This window comes from Engraulis encrasicolus, chromosome 5 (assembly GCF_034702125.1).
Source record: "Engraulis encrasicolus isolate BLACKSEA-1 chromosome 5, IST_EnEncr_1.0, whole genome shotgun sequence".
In the NCBI taxonomy this organism is placed as follows: Eukaryota; Metazoa; Chordata; class Actinopteri; order Clupeiformes; family Engraulidae; genus Engraulis; species Engraulis encrasicolus.
This window is the reverse complement of record NC_085861.1, coordinates 52,530,879-52,546,794: the sequence shown is the minus strand read 5'-3', so window position 1 is coordinate 52,546,794 and position 15,916 is coordinate 52,530,879. Positions and strand designations below refer to the sequence as shown.

Sequence of the window (15,916 nt, the reverse complement as noted above, 5' to 3'; positions counted from 1 at the left end):
TGTACCCTACTTTGAGGTCAATTTAAAAAAAGGGAAAACTTGGATTTTGTTGTTCATCACCCTATCGAATTAAATGGTTTGGTTACTGACAAAATCTTTTTGATTGCATACAAATCATATATTTTATTGTTGAGTTACAGAGTATTAACACTGTCTCAGGTCAACTGACAAGAAGATGCCACAAAACTTTGCCGCTTTGGGACATGTCAGAAACCATAGATTTTCAGCTATTTTCAGACATGTAAAGGTATGTTAATAGTCTAAGAAATAAAGAGGTAAATGTAATGATTTTACACATGTACACATGCAGTCTTGCTAAATTATAGGATTTCGCCTCAAATGGAAAGATCTGTTTTATAAGCTAGCAACTGTTTTATAAGCAATACAACCACACACCCTGTGTATCTTACACTATAAGAATTTAAGTGGCTAGGTATGAATACTAAGCTTATTCCAGTTTGTTCAACATTGATATTGAAAGAAACGCACCATCATTGTTTTTGTGGAGCTGATTATTTCCATAAAATAGCTTAAGGCGGGCTTAATGGGTACTAGGTGTATATCCCATTATAATGCATGCAAACTGGCATGCATGCCAACTACAAATGCTGTAGAGGAACATTAAAGGGCTGTACAATCTCAAATTGTAAGGTTAAAAGGTTTAATGTAATGAAATAACAATATTCAATGACAAAAATACATTTCTCTGTTTGGATGAAGAATATATTATTAAGTAAGGGATTTACATTTTCTCAGAGGAAATATCATTATGTATGAACAGGTGACATGTTTCAAGTCAGTTGACAAAGGGGCAGAAAAGCTTGAATTTTGGCAAGTAAAAGACAGTACTTGGTAGGAATCCACTCTGTGCATGAACAGCCTAATTGATTTCTAAAGCCACAGACATGCTGTGTGGCATGAATGCTTGCTGTGTTGACATAATACACATGACAAGGCATTTGTGACTGAAGAATGCATACTGTACATGTGTCCTGCAGCAAGCACGTCACCGGCCTAAAGCCTGGTTTATGCTCAGAAACCAACTTGTCTGCGCAGTGATGCAGACAGCCACGCAGCTATTTCCCCCCCTCCGCACGATCACTTGTTGAGTTGATGTGTGAAAATAACTAAGGGGATGAAGAGGGGCGGAAAGGGGGTAAAGAGAGGAACATTTACTGTGGGAAAAACCTCACGCCCAACGTGGGGCTCGAACCCACGACCCTGAGATTAAGAGTCTCATGCTCTACCGACTGAGCTAGCCGGGCAACTGTGCAGCTGTTCAATGCGCTCAGAGTGACCGGCCCGAGATGCAAGGCCCATCAAGGTTGTCCGATTGTCAGCCGCCATGGACACTCCCATCCACTAGGTCTTGAAGGACTGTGAAAAAAATCCACAAACAGTCTCTGTGGCGCAATCGGTTAGCGCGTTCGGCTGTTAACCGAAAGGTTGGTGGTTCGAGCCCACCCAGGGACGAAAACCTTTTCTGTGGCAGTGGACATGACAAACTTGTGATGAATCAGTGGTGGTGTCCCAATTCATTTAGAAATGCAAGAGGCTTCCACATCAGGTTTCAGCACAGGTCTCAGAGTCAGCTATATCCATCTGAAACGATGGGAGGAGGAGTGCCAAGTAACATAGAAATTGGCCAGTACGGGGATCGAACCCGCGACCTTGGCGTTATTAGCACCACGCTCTAACCAACTGAGCTAACCGGCAATGCTGCCTGACTTTGTGCACTGTTGTCTTGTGCATCTTGGCAGGGTTCCACGGGTCTGAACCCACCTCCCTCTCCATATGGCGAGACATGAAGTCCTAAGTGAAGGGTTTTTTTTGCTTTTTATTGCACTGTGTCTAATATAATTTTTAAAGGTGCACTGTGTAAGATTGTGGCCAGAGTAGGTATTGCAGCTATGCTGCTCATTGAAACTTTGATCTTCTTATGAATATTTAAGTAATAAACAAATATTTACTAGTATGAGTAGTAGCTAAAAATTTGTTTTGTATGTAGCTAAAAATAGCTGTTTCTGGAAATTCAAAATGGCAGACCATGGAGAAGATCCCCCTTTTCATGAATGAAAAGTGCAATATTCCGAGTCATAATGCATACTTAGAATTTGATGATGGTGGTAAGTAGTCATGAAAAAGGTAACAATAAATTCTGGAAAGAAACAGCAAAAAAATATTACAAAGTGCACCTTTAAGTAAAATTCCTACAAACTCTTTATCAGGCCACTTTAGTGCCACAGAGCATGTCACCCATAGAGGTCGAACATTAGACTAGAGGTGACCCCGCCCGCCTTTTCACGGCAATCCGTGGCAGCCATGGAAATGAATGGAGAAGGAAGCTCATCTGTCAAAAATGGCTTAATAATGTGAAAATACACTATATCAACACACTATACAAGGACAATTGTATTATCTACATAACTAACATCATTTGATTTTTTAAATGTATTTTATCGACTCATGATTTCATTAGATATTTTCCCTGACATTTCGAATCTAGTCTCTGATTAATGTGTTACTTCATATTCACACAGTTTTAGTCCATTTTTGACAGAGGTGGGCAGGTTCTCCATTGACTTGCATTGACTGAAGGTGCCTACACTACCAACAGAAGATGGGAGGTGCCATGTGCCATGTCCCCGTGCTGTAGGGTATTGCCACAGTGGGTTTACATACAGTGTTCAATCTCGCCCTCCAACCCGTGCCTGCAGTTAACCCAGAGAGCGCTGTCGAGACAGCAGAGCCCATAAGGCTCTTGGCGCTCCTCTGCGCTGTCTGGATGGCGCCACTTAGTGGACAGTACCACCCGGAAAAAGTCGCGAGATTCCTCTCTCGTACTACCCATAAACACTCTCTGGCCGTGTCACCTTTTGTCTAATGTTCTACCTCTATGATGTCACCTCAAGGCTGGCTCTCTGGTGCCACCATGTGGTCAATGTGAGAGGATGGGAACCTGCGCTTGACATGACAACTTGGTTGCCATTTGGTTGCCGTGCATGGGCCTGTCAATCAAACTCAAAAGAAGTTTCACAGCCTCGTTGGCGCAGTAGGCAGCGCGTCAGTCTCATAATCTGAAGGTCGTGAGTTCGAGCCTCACACGGGGCACAGTTTTTAGAAGTATAAATTATGCCGCACAGATTTAGTCTACTTGCCAGCCCATAGGGCCCTATAGTGAACCCGGATATGTTTGGTACCCCAAAGGTTTTGGATGGAAATGTATAGTATAGGTCCCCAGTACATAGAAACTGCCGGATGCTACTTTGTAAATGTTGAGCATTTTTTTAAATTAGCATAATTAGCATAAATCTGCATACTCGCCTTTATGGCCTCATTACAGGATCAGTTTGACCAATCTACACAATCTTGGTGTGGTTTTGGGGGTTTTGGAGGATGCTGAAGTCATTTGTGACATTTATAAATGCCTATCAGATTCAAAATTCCTCTTAATGTCAAGGGTAGACACATTTTATGCCTTGATGAGCTGATTTTAGCAACGTTTTTGGGTAATTGACATACCATAAACCTTACCCATTTCAATTATTTCTACCCATGGCCCTACTATATGAAGTAGATGAGCTACATCTATTGCCAAAGACATAGAATTAAGGTAGAGCCTTGAGGTGCTGTAGTACAGCGTATGTGGAAAGTGAGTGAGGTTCTTATTTTCAGGAGTTTACTTTATGCAATCATATGTGAAAGACTTTGTGGTTTGTGCTAACTTCAGGTATTTTAGTTTGAGGATCACTTGTTTTTTTCCCTCACTTTTTTAGGGCGGGGGGGGGGGGGGGGGTTATGTAATTTGATTGAATTTTAGATGGGGAAGAAATGTCACTTTGCTAACTGCCATGGCAAAGAAGACGACATTTAACCCTCTAGCTACCAGAATTTTTTTTGAATAGGCCGGAATTCTACCAAGAATTCTGAGGAAAAATTGACATTTTGGTCATATTTTAAATAATGTCAAATAACTTGAAAAGACATGAAAAGTGTCAATTACAAGTTACTTTCATATTAAAGTAGAGAAAACACACTTTCAAATGGTATATCATTTATGGATAATTAATTGTTCAGTATTCCCATAGAGTGCCTTTTATGTGGATTAAATGATAAAAATGTGATAAAATCCAATATTATCTAGGCCTATCTATCTATATATCTATATATTTAGGCCTATCTATCTATCTATCGATCTCTCTATCCATCTATCTATCTATCCTTCGTCTATCCATCCATCCATCCAGGGTCAAAATTTTAGATGGGGAAGAAATGTCACTTTGCTAACTGCCATGGCAAAGATGACGACTTTTAAATAACTGGACCCACGGACTATCATATTCAAAAACAGCAAAGAGTCTGGTGGCACAGCTCTTCACAAGACCTTGATGAGTATTACTGCCAAACATGGTGCAGCGTCAACCTCTGCAACATGTCACAAATCGTATAGCCTACCTCTACATCTCACAATGTACAAAAACGAAAGTCAGAGTCAGGTCATAGCCAGGTAGGAAAATGAAATGTTCGACCACCAACAGCAGGGTTCCAATATTCAAAACAATGTATTTTAAGCATCTCCTGGACTCTGGCTGTGCCCCTGACCAATGGAGGGAATCCACCATCATCCCCATCCCTAAAAAGCCAACTGCGAAAGATCCCCAGGACTACAGACCAGTGACATTAACATCTGTGCTGTGCAAGTGTATGGAGAGAGTGATGTGTGGTCTTCTTTCCTGTATGGTGTCAGACCAGCTGGACCCACACCAGTAATCCTACAGGGAATGCTGTGGTGTAAAGAATGCAAGCCTCTCACTTCGGGACACAGTAGCCAGGAACCTGGACTCAATACACCCACACACCAGGATCCTGTTCATGGACTTCTCCTCTGCATTCAACACTGTGCATATTGACACACTCCTCCAGCAGCTCTCCAACCTTCAGATCCACCCAGCACTATACCAGTGCATTAAATGTTTTCTGCTGGACAGACCACAAGCAGGTATTTTTCAATGGCGCATCTTCAAAAATCACCTTGAACTTTGGACTTCCTCAAGGTTTCGTTTTATCCCCAATCATCTTCTCTCTGTGTGTACACAAACTCCCATGTCATAGGGAAGCTATGGCACTTGTTAAATATGCTCATGACATTGCCTTAGTGGCACATATGTCTGACCCTGATGCTCTTGCTACTTGGAGGTAGTTGACAACCAGTGCCAAACTTTTGTAGAACTTTCCTTTGAGCTGAATGTCTCAAAGACAAAGGAGCCAGGGCAGAGACAAGACATCAACTTTGTTCCAGCCACTCTCCATCCAAGGTGGAGTAAGTGGAAGTTTTTAGGTACCAAGGCACGGAAATGGACAGCTCCCTGTCTCTCACAGCACGTGGACTCGACATTTTAAAAAGCACAGCAACGCCTTCACCTACTCGGTAAACTCAGCACATTTCAAGTCACCAAGGACATACAGTTATTAAGCTTAGTACAATTTCATACCTAGACACTCACTTAAGAACCTTGGCATGAGGTGCAGTGACATACTTTTGAAATGCAGCTGTACATGATCGTCTGTCAGATCAAATGCCATGATCCACAACAATGGTCATCAGTCATACTGAGACCTGGGATGATGAAGACCCTCATGTCATTCATTAGGTCATGTGATTAATTCAACTGGCCTGTAGGAGCTCATAGTGGCTGCATATGGAGGTATGACCTCAATCTTAAATGGCAGGCCTGGCTCATGGACCGACTATGGGCAGATTGCTTCATCACCCCAGCATTCATAGCTCCCTGAATTGGCTCATTCAAATATATTGTCTTCAACAGATGCTACCGGATGCTTCTGGTCATCACCTTTATGCAAGTTGGATCACATCTGCTTGAAATGCAGCATATCCCTGATGCTGCCATAGAGGATTTTCTTGCTGGAATGGTGTCTAACATCACTCATATGGTGCGACAGCACTGAGTGCAGATGTTTGGAGACCAAACATGCAAAAGGCAAGGTAAGGGAGTTGGAGATGAAAGGTATCTCAACAAACCCTGATCAAGTTTCTGTGTGGACTCAAGGGCCGTACACACACGTCGCTGCTATTTACTCGCTACTTGCTCACTCGCCTACTCGCCACTCGCTCTGGGTGATTTTGTTTACTGGTTGTCATGGTTCCCGCTGTCCGCGCCAATAAGGTCCGTACGAAACAAAATGTAGGCCTACGCTGTTTAACGTTGATCGTGTGCTGTGCACAACCGTGCATATGAGCCTGGTGTACACTGTATTGGATGTATTTTCCTCAAAACTTTTAACCAAAGTGTGATGGCGACGGCGTGCAGACGTTGGGTGGTCAGAACACCACAGGGGCACCGTCACCTGTCAATAATCTGTATTCTGCATTCCAATTGGTTACTCGCTTAACTCGCGTCGCTCGAAGATAAAATAAGTTTATCTCAGAACCCGCCCACATCGCATCGCTTGTACTCTCCTCGCCTACTCGCCAGCGAGACTCGCTGGAACACGTAGACATTCTATTGACTTCATCCGCTGAGCGAGTAACTAGCAGCGACGTGTGTGTACGGCCCTTCAGTCATGTGTAATCTGTTCCCATTTGTCCCAGTCACTGAGTGAGATGTATACAGAAGCACTGGATAAAACAACGAAGCCCAAGATACACAAAGAGGATGGGGAGGGACAATGGAAGTTGGATATTGACAAGACTGGGCTCAAATTGTGAGTGTTACCACATTATCAGTGGGCAGGTGGCAGATGAAAAGGTCAATCTGCAAGATGCAGTGAAAATTGGACAAAGACAGGAGCACGCTGTTTTCTTCTTCAATCCCTGGTGGGATTTCATGCAACCATCTCAAATAAAGTTGTGACGATGAAAGTAAAGACAAGAGGGTTTAAATTCGACAGAAAGATCATATACTGTATGCATGGTTTGCTCAACTGCTGATGGCATGAACCCAGAGAAAAGTAGAGTTGTCTACAGTCTTTGACTATGAGCTGAATCCTGTCCCAGTTTCAATCATTGATGAACATGGATGCCAAGGAAGGGCAATAAGTCTACCATTGTCCAGCGTATTGGTGTTCTTCTCATCTATCCTCACCTCATCCTTACGTGTTGCAATATACCCACCCAATAACAACAGGTTCCAAGAATCAAGGAGATGATGGTGAAGAAGAGACTATAACTGATGAAGACAGTGACAATGATGATGATGATGGCTCTGTAGAGAAGCTAGTGTAATAGTTACGGATGCTAGTTAGCATAGGAACCAGCCCAAGTTGTGAGTCATTTTGTTGTAAGCTTATGTGTTCTTACTGTTGCAATTGATATATCTCTACGCATCATGTGTAGGCATCAAAGGGGATTTACCTCTTTGATAGAGAACAATTTCCCATAATTATATCCCCGAAACGCGGAGCGTCGGGGATGTAATGGTTTTGCGTGCACCGCCGCGTCCGCTGCGTCCGCCGCCGCCGCGTAAGGTCTTTCGTGTTAACGCGATAACTTTTGAACAGATGTTTGGATTTGTCCCAGATTTGGTGTGTGAATGCTCTAGGGCAGGTTCATGAACTGATTCGAGTTTGGAGGTCAACAATTTCAAGATGGCCGAATTCAAGATGGCCGAATTTTTGTTTGGCCCATTACTTCTGACCGGGTGGATGGATTTGTCCCAGATTTGGTGTGTGAATGCTCTAGGGTGGGTTCATGAACTGATTAGAGTTTGGAGGTTAACACTTTCAAGATGGCCGAATTCAAGATGGCCAAATTTTTGTTTGGTCCATAACTTCTGACCGGGTGGATGGATTTGTCCCAGATTTGGTGTGTGAATGTTCTAGGGTAGGTTCATGGACTGATTCGAGTTTGGAGGTCAACAATTTCAAGATGGCCGAATTCAAGATGGCCGAATTTTGTTTGGCCCATTACTTCTGACCGGGTGGATGGATTTGTCCCAGATTTGGTGTGTGAATGCTCTAGGGTGGGTTCATGAACTGATTACAGTTTGGAGGTTAACACTTTCAAGATGGCCGAATTCAAGATGGCCGAATTTTTGTTTGGTCCATAACTTCTGACCGGGTGGATGGATTTGTCCCAGATTTGGTGTGTGAATGTTCTAGGGTAGGTTCATGAACTATTTCGAGTTTGGAGGTCAACAATTTCAAGATGGCCGAATTCAAGATGGCCGAATTTTTGTTTGGCCCATTACTTCTGACCGGTTGGATGGATTTGTCCCAGATTTGGTGTGTGAATGCTGCAGGGTAGGTTCATGAACTGATTCGAGTTTGGAGGTCAACACTTTCAAAATGGTGGAATTTTTATTGGGCCCATAACTTCTGACTGGGTGGATTGATTTGCCTGGTAACTCCTTAATTTAATGGTTCACCATTTCAGTGAATCTACCATATCAGGTAGGCCTACAGTGTAATAACCAGTGTAACAATATTTAATACCATGTAATACTAGTGTAATACCAGTGTAAAAATAGGCAATACCAGGTACAGTGTAATAACCAGTGTAACAATATGTAATACCATGTAATACTAGTGTAATACCAGTGTACAAATATGCAATACCATGTAATACCACTTACACACAAATAGCCTACATGATATAAGTACAAAATTGGTACATGGTGTCACACTGGTATGACGTGGTATTAAATATTGTTACACTGGTTATTACACTGTACCTAATGTGGTATATCCACTGTAATAGTGAACCATTAAAACAGTGTTATCATTTGCCCCATTTTTTCCTTCATTTTCACAATAGTCATTTGGTTTTAAGCCTATGCACGTCATTGATCTATGTATAGATGTTAAATATATTTATTTTATATTTTGTATTTATCATAGACGTTCATGAAAAGGTGGACGGGAGTGGTTGAAGACTGGAAGCGTCGCGTTTCGGGGATATACCTTAAGCAGTCGAAGGCGACTGCACAGGCAGTCTAGTTGCACCTTTGGTAACTTACATGCTGTTCCAATATAATTTGTAATGTATGCTCTAAGAAATTGTATTACTATTGTTACTTTGTTTATTGCCATTATATTATCTCAGTTTAATTAGCTTTTTCTCTATTGTGATTACATTTTTTCTGTACAGTAGCTTTGGGCATTTTGAATGGTACTTGACCTACATTATCAGTTATCTATTAATTCTCTTCTCACCCACTTTCAACACAAGCTGCATTGCAATGATTTATGTTACTGCCTTAGATATGGCCAGTTAACTACATTTAGTATGGTTTTAAATAATTGAAAAAAATAGGTGTGTATTTTAGCAAAAATATTGCCGCAATCAGCTTGTCAAGACATAAAATGTGCCCCCCCTTGACATGAACTGGAATTTTGAACCTGGCAGGCATTTTATAAATGTCACAAATGACTTCAGCATCCTCCAAAACCCCCAAAACCACACCAGGATTGAGAAGATTGGCCAAACTGATCATGTAAGCTTAATAAGGCCAGGAAGGCGCTTGTGCTAATTTATGCTAATAAAAATACGTTACACCTACACTAGTGCCATAATGACATACAATAGTGCCCTACCCCTACAAAAAAGTGAGGGAAAAAAACAAGTGATCCTCAAACTAAAATACCTAACTGAAGTTAGCTCAAACCAAGAAATCTTTCGATTGCATAAAGTCAAGAAAATAAGAACCAAACTCACTTTCCACATACACTGTACTACAGCAAGTCTCTTCAGACATTAGAGAAGGCATCCAAGGTGGAAACGCAGCAACCTCTGTCGCCCACCCAGGTGATACACCGAGGGGAGGGTTAAACCCCCCTAGGAGACCTGAGAGCTTCCAAAAATTTTGTCCAATTACGGAGGACGACCTCTGTAAAATAGTCAGGGAAAGTAAGCAGTCTACCTGCAGCGTTGACGCGATCCCCACATATCTGCTAAAAAACATACTTGGTTGCTTAGCAGCACCTTTACTGCAAATTGTTAACACCTCTATGCTTACAGGCATTTTTCCAAGCTCATTCAAAACAGCCATGGTAAAGCCACTCCTAAAAAATACAAATTTAGATCAGAATTCTTTAAACAACTACAGACCTATTTCAAACCTCCCCTTTATAAGCAAGGTACTAGAAAAAGTTGTATTTAAACAGCTTAATCAACATCTGGCTGGGAATGATCTTGGAAAAATTCCAATCAGGCTTTAGAGCCAACCATAGCACCGAAACAGCACTAACCAAAATAATAAGTGATCTTAGGCTCAGCACTGCCGCTAACAAAGTTTCAGCACTTATCCTCCTCGACCTCAGTGCAGCCTTTGACACGATAGACCATAACATACTAATTGACCGCCTTGAATCTTGGGTAGGACTGTCCGGCCACGTCTTAGAGTGGTTCAAAACATGTATTACAGGAAGGCAGTTTTTTGTCACCATCGGAGAATACGTCTCCAACAAGTATGATGTGCCTTTTGGAGTTGCTCAGGGTAGTTGCTTGGGCCCTCTCCTCTTCTCTCTCTATATGTTGCCCCTGGGCTCCATCATCAGAGAGCACAATGTTGATTTTCATAGCTATGCTGATGACACTCAACTATATATCTCTGTCGAGCCTAGCCAAACCACTGCCATTCATGCCTTGACTAAATGCATGTCTGCCATCACAGATTGGATGAACAGTAACTTCCTAAAATTAAATGAGGATAAAACTGAAGTGTTGCTCATTGGGCCTAAGAAAAAACGTGCAAAACTCCACTCAAGCCTAGGTGACCTAAGCATGCACATTAAAGATAAGGTTACTAGCCTAGGTGTGGTCATAGACTCGGATTTGAGCTTTGAGCCTCACATCAACAAGATAACAAAATCTGCTTTTTTTCCATCTTAGAAATGTCAACAAAGTGCGCGGCTTGGCCCCCCGACAAGACGCTGAGAAACTTATTCATGCCTTTGTCACCAGTAGGCTAGACTACTGCAATGCTCTCTTCTCTGGTCTCCAAAAAAAATTAATTGACAAATTGCAACTCATTCAAAATTCTGCGGCAAGAATCCTAACAAGAACCAGAATGAGAGAGCACATCTCTCCTGTCTTGGCAGACCTGCACTGGTTACCTGTCTCATACAGAATCGACTTTAAGATTCTGCTCACAGTATTTAAAGCATTAAATGGACTTGCCCCTAGTTATATCTCTGACATGCTCTCTTTTTATGCCCCTGCTCGAGCTCTCAGGTCCACTGATGCCAAGCTGCTAAGGACCCCCACCCCCCGCAAAAGAAGATCGGCGACGCCGCGTTTGCCTGCTATGCGCCCAAGAGATGGAACGCCCTCCCCATCGAGATCCGATCAGCCAGCTCCGTCGACTCCTTCAAGAAGCAGCTGAAGACCCACCTCTTCATCCTTGCCAACTCCTAGCTGCCAAGGCGTCATAGTGTCCCAGCTGCCGCAGCGCCCTTACTATTCACAACCAGCCCTGGCAGGGGGCTCCCCTAGGTGGCCGCTGGTCTCTGCCTGAGGTTTCTTCCTGACTATAGGTTTTTTTTTCTCAGACCTCACTGAGCTTTTTTTCCCCCTTACAAACTATGATTCGAGCGAAAGGGAGTTTTTCCTCACCCCTGATGCCACCAGGGGCTACACCTGAGCGCCCAATCTCTGTGTGACTATCTTTGACTTATGATAGGCCCAGCCACTATGGACCTTACGCATCCAAGAATCCTGGTCCTAACCTACGTTGACCTTATGACTCTACAATCTCTCTCTATCTCTTCTTCCTCTGCCTTCCTGCTATTTCTGCCTCTCCTCTATACCTCTCCTTTTAAATCCATCTCTAACAATGTTTTTTTTCCCATTTGTTAAGCACTTTGAGTTACATGCCTTGTATGACACAGTGCTATACAAATACAATTATTATTATTAAATTATTAAATTATTATTACCTTAATTCTGTCTTTGGCAATAGATGTAACTAATCTACTTCATATAGTAGGCCCATGTGTAGAAATAATTGAAATAGGTAAGGTTTATGGTATGTAAGCTTAAATTACCCAAATCAGCTCATCAAGGCATAAAATGCGTCTACCCTTGACACTAAGAGGAATTTTGAATCTGACAGGCATTAATAAATGTTATGCTTACAAATGACTTCAGCATCCTCCAAAATCCCCAAAAACACACCAAGATTGTGTAGATTGGTCAAACTGATCCTGTAATAAGGCCATAAAGGCGATATGCTAATTTATGCTGATTATGTTATTATGCTAATATATATATATTTTTTTCAACATTTACAAAGTAGCATCCGACAGTTTCTATGTACTGGGGACCTACAGTATACTATACATTTCCATCAAAAATCTTTGGGGTATCAAACATTTCCGGGAACCCTCTCATGGCAAGTAGACTAATTAGTGACTTGATAAGGAACAAGGTGACCTGACCCAAGACAACAGTACACAGTACACACACGTGAAACACACTGAAACAAACTACAGATCATATCAACAACTTCACTTCAATTCAATTCAGCTTCATGACACCAATCACCGACAGAGTGAGTTGGCAAACAAGCCTTTATGATCAATTTGAACTTGACATCAGCCCATCAGAACCAGCATGAGAACCAGCAGAAGGAGCAGCATTCTAGGCCACACCAGAAATCGTACACATACAAACACTTCCACAGATCACTTCAACTAACCGCAAGTTTGAGCAGGCTCTGCTCTCATCTCCCCATGCCTGCAAGCAATAGGGATGCGTAGTCGGCAGGATTCGAACCTGCGCGGGGAGACCCCAATGGATTTCTAGTCCATCGCCTTAACCACTCGGCCACGACTACATGGAGGCTCTCTGGTGACACCATGTGGCCAATGGTAGTCTGAGGCCCTCAGTGACGCACACAACAGCTCACAGAAAAGATGTCAGATCACAGTGCTTTGCAAGTACACTAATGATACATGTGTACAACCACAGCTAATGCCCATGAATGTAATAGTAATTGGTAATTCATGTATAAGTCATGTTTATGCTTCTTAGATAATCCAGTGAATTAAAAAAGATAAATAGTGGCATAAGCTGTGCTTGCTGAATGCCTACGCCCTTTTAGGGACTAAAAGCTAAATATCTTAGCCTTTGTTATCTCAGAGTGCATGTCTTTCAGAGAAGACGCCCTACAGAGAAGTAATATTTAAATGTTTGAGTATGTCCTGTACATGCAGGAAAGTAGACAATGAAAAAACGTTGAACCTTGATCACCATGCAAACACACTTGCAGTTAAGAACAATCGGTCACACGACAGAGCCAGTGCAGTTGGAAGCCCGACCTGAACTTCAACAGAGAACTACACATGAACATTCATATAAGACCAGTCCTTTGTGCCAATGAATTTGCTAAACATGTTTTGTAGCTCATGGTCTCAACTATGACAATGCCACCAATTCTATAGTTATTTCTTGCCAATACTCTGACATCAATCATTAATAATTTATGCAATTAATTTATCAAAATCACAATAAAGAAAATAGTGATTTAATTGTGATTGCACTGGTAGAAATATAGTGACCTGCCTTCAGGTATCCTTGAAGCCAGAACGTTTTTGACAGGCTGATGTTCCTGGCCAATATTCTGTAAGTCTGCCTGCTTCATGCAATTGCCTTTTGCATAATTTTTTAAATAATTCAATATTTATTTTGTTCATCCATTATAATTAATTATTGGCCATATTTCATTTTGTGATTTTACAAAACATTCTGCACAAAATCGCAGTGGGTGTCATCATGTATGCACCAATGTCATGTCAGTAATGCACATGTGTGCACACACACGTTAAGCTGCATGTGAATACGTTATACGATATACAGGCATTCATTTAGATACACACACGCACACGCACACACACACACCTCTGAGCAGACAAATAGATGGACACACTATCACATGGCTATGAATATGCAATGACATAGGCAGGCAGTAATTTACTTCACATATGAGTATGCTTTAAGATATAGAGGGCCACATGTCGCAAGGCAGTGTGCTATCTGTCTGATGGAAGTCTCTTCTTTGTCTGAGAGTTTGTTGTGTTTTCGGTTCTATACGGAACTCATTAAAATCACATGTAAAATAATACTTTCAGAATACCCTTGCGCTACTTTAATAAAAGGCAATGCCCAATGATGACTTAAATGCATATGCTTCCCTTGTGGTGACTGACCAGAAATAGATAAATGTTACACACGTGGCCCACTTAACAGCGCTCGTCCGCCAGGCTGCCTCTTTGGTGAAAATGGCTGTGGCCTGGCATACACTGGACTGGACTCGCTTAGTATGGTAGGCCTAATATGTGACACAGTGTTTCCCACAGAAATTTTGGAAACTATGGGGGCAGCCGGGGTTTATTTTGTCCGGGGGGGGGGGGGGGGGGGGGGGGGTGGGGGTAGTTCTCACGCCTTTTTTGGGGGGGGGGGGGGGTGTTTGTATTCTTGCAGCATAAATGCAAAACGGCAAAACAATGACTACAGTATGACATTGGCGCATGGAGAAACTGTAGGCCTGGGCCTATATTTCAACCATTTATATTTTGAGAATTAAGGCTACATAAGATTTTACCCATGACTTGTATAATAGTAGTACATTGTCATTGTCAAAAAATGCAGTACAGTGAATAATTTCTGTTTACAACACAGTTTCATTCGTCCCTCATGCAGGGGTCTAGGAAACAATAATAAAACAAAATAGGAGCAGAGATAAGAATTTAAGAGCACTGTGAAATTGTTAACGCATAGACAAAAAGGGTCTTAGAGGGTAGGCTATGCCTTTTCCCCCACACATATCTGTAGGCGTACACATTCTTCATGAGGGGTGCTGGTCACAGGGCCAGTTTTTTCCAAATTCCTCCCATTAAAAGGGCCGAACAACATATTACACATTTATGTCTATATTCACATTCATTACACATTAATTTCTATATGCAGCCCGATGTCTCCTCTGCTGTGTCATGTCTGTCACCAAACTCATTACAACTGTAAAACAAAGCCTAGGGAGTGTTAGTAAACTCATCCCAACTGTCCCTTCTCTGAAGGTTTTTTATGTTGCTCCCAAACCCAAGTTAACTACAACAACTTGACTAGGCTTTTGATCCCTGTCTTTCAAGCACTTGTGGTTCTCTCTATAGCAGGGGTGCCCAACCTTTTTTTTAACCAAGATCTACTTTTGAAGTTGATGGTCTGCCGTGACCTACCAAGTCAAATTTAAGGATGTCAGTATGAAAATTTAAGACCACCATTTATTAATCACCATTATTATGAACAAAATGTTTTTAGTAGGCTACTATGGCCGTATCTTTTCAGTGTGTTTTTAAAGTGTGTTGAATAGCCTATCTTTAGCAATGCAGCACTGATAGTATGCAGAGATAATTTCAGTCATACACAAGTCATAAACAACTGAAACAATTTCAAGATGATAAACATTTGGTATATAAAAGGCACATAGGCCCTATTTCTAAAATATGATGAAGCATTATCATGCCTTCAGTGGTATAGGCTACAAATTAAAAAGGGCTCAGAAATTCACCATTTGTTATGGGTAAATAGTAGTATGAGAGAGAGAGAGAGACAGAGAGACAGAGACAGAGAGAGAGAGAGAGAGAGCAATGAGAGCATTGGATAGGTTAACACCCCTGTTAAGTGTGACTTCTTCTATGAAGGTTTTTTTCAGCTCTCTGGGGCAGTAGCACAGCAAAGGCTGTCTATTGTGAGTTTGGCCAATCGTTTTGTCCACAACTGAAGCAAGAAACAGCACAAATTGAAGTGAATTCCATACATGTCAACAACAAACATTTCCTTTACACGCGGCACGCGATGTAAACGCAGTTAGCGATGATGCATGCGACTAGCGATTTGGACGAAGATCCTAGCATATCGGCGTGTCATAACGCATCGTTGCGCACATGTTCTGTTACTCAC

General features: G+C 41.9%; 5 non-coding genes across 5 annotated transcripts; 2 read left to right on the top strand and 3 right to left on the bottom strand.

Moving 5' to 3' along the window:
• Window positions 1–1,192: 1,192 nt before the first annotated feature.
• trnak-cuu (transfer RNA lysine (anticodon CUU)) lies at window positions 1,193–1,265 on the bottom strand. Its single transcript has one exon. It is a non-coding gene; the product is annotated as a tRNA-Lys (tRNA).
• A 134-nt stretch (window positions 1,266–1,399) lies between these two features.
• Window positions 1,400–1,473, top strand: trnan-guu (transfer RNA asparagine (anticodon GUU)). Its single transcript has one exon. It is a non-coding gene; the product is annotated as a tRNA-Asn (tRNA).
• A 169-nt stretch (window positions 1,474–1,642) lies between these two features.
• On the bottom strand, window positions 1,643–1,716 carry trnai-aau (transfer RNA isoleucine (anticodon AAU)). Its single transcript has one exon. It is a non-coding gene; the product is annotated as a tRNA-Ile (tRNA).
• Window positions 1,717–3,038: 1,322 nt separating this feature from the next.
• On the top strand, window positions 3,039–3,111 carry trnam-cau (transfer RNA methionine (anticodon CAU)). The gene has a single exon. It is a non-coding gene; the product is annotated as a tRNA-Met (tRNA).
• A 9,601-nt stretch (window positions 3,112–12,712) lies between these two features.
• trnas-aga (transfer RNA serine (anticodon AGA)) lies at window positions 12,713–12,794 on the bottom strand. The gene has a single exon. It is a non-coding gene; the product is annotated as a tRNA-Ser (tRNA).
• Between the last annotated feature and the right edge of the window lie 3,122 nt (window positions 12,795–15,916).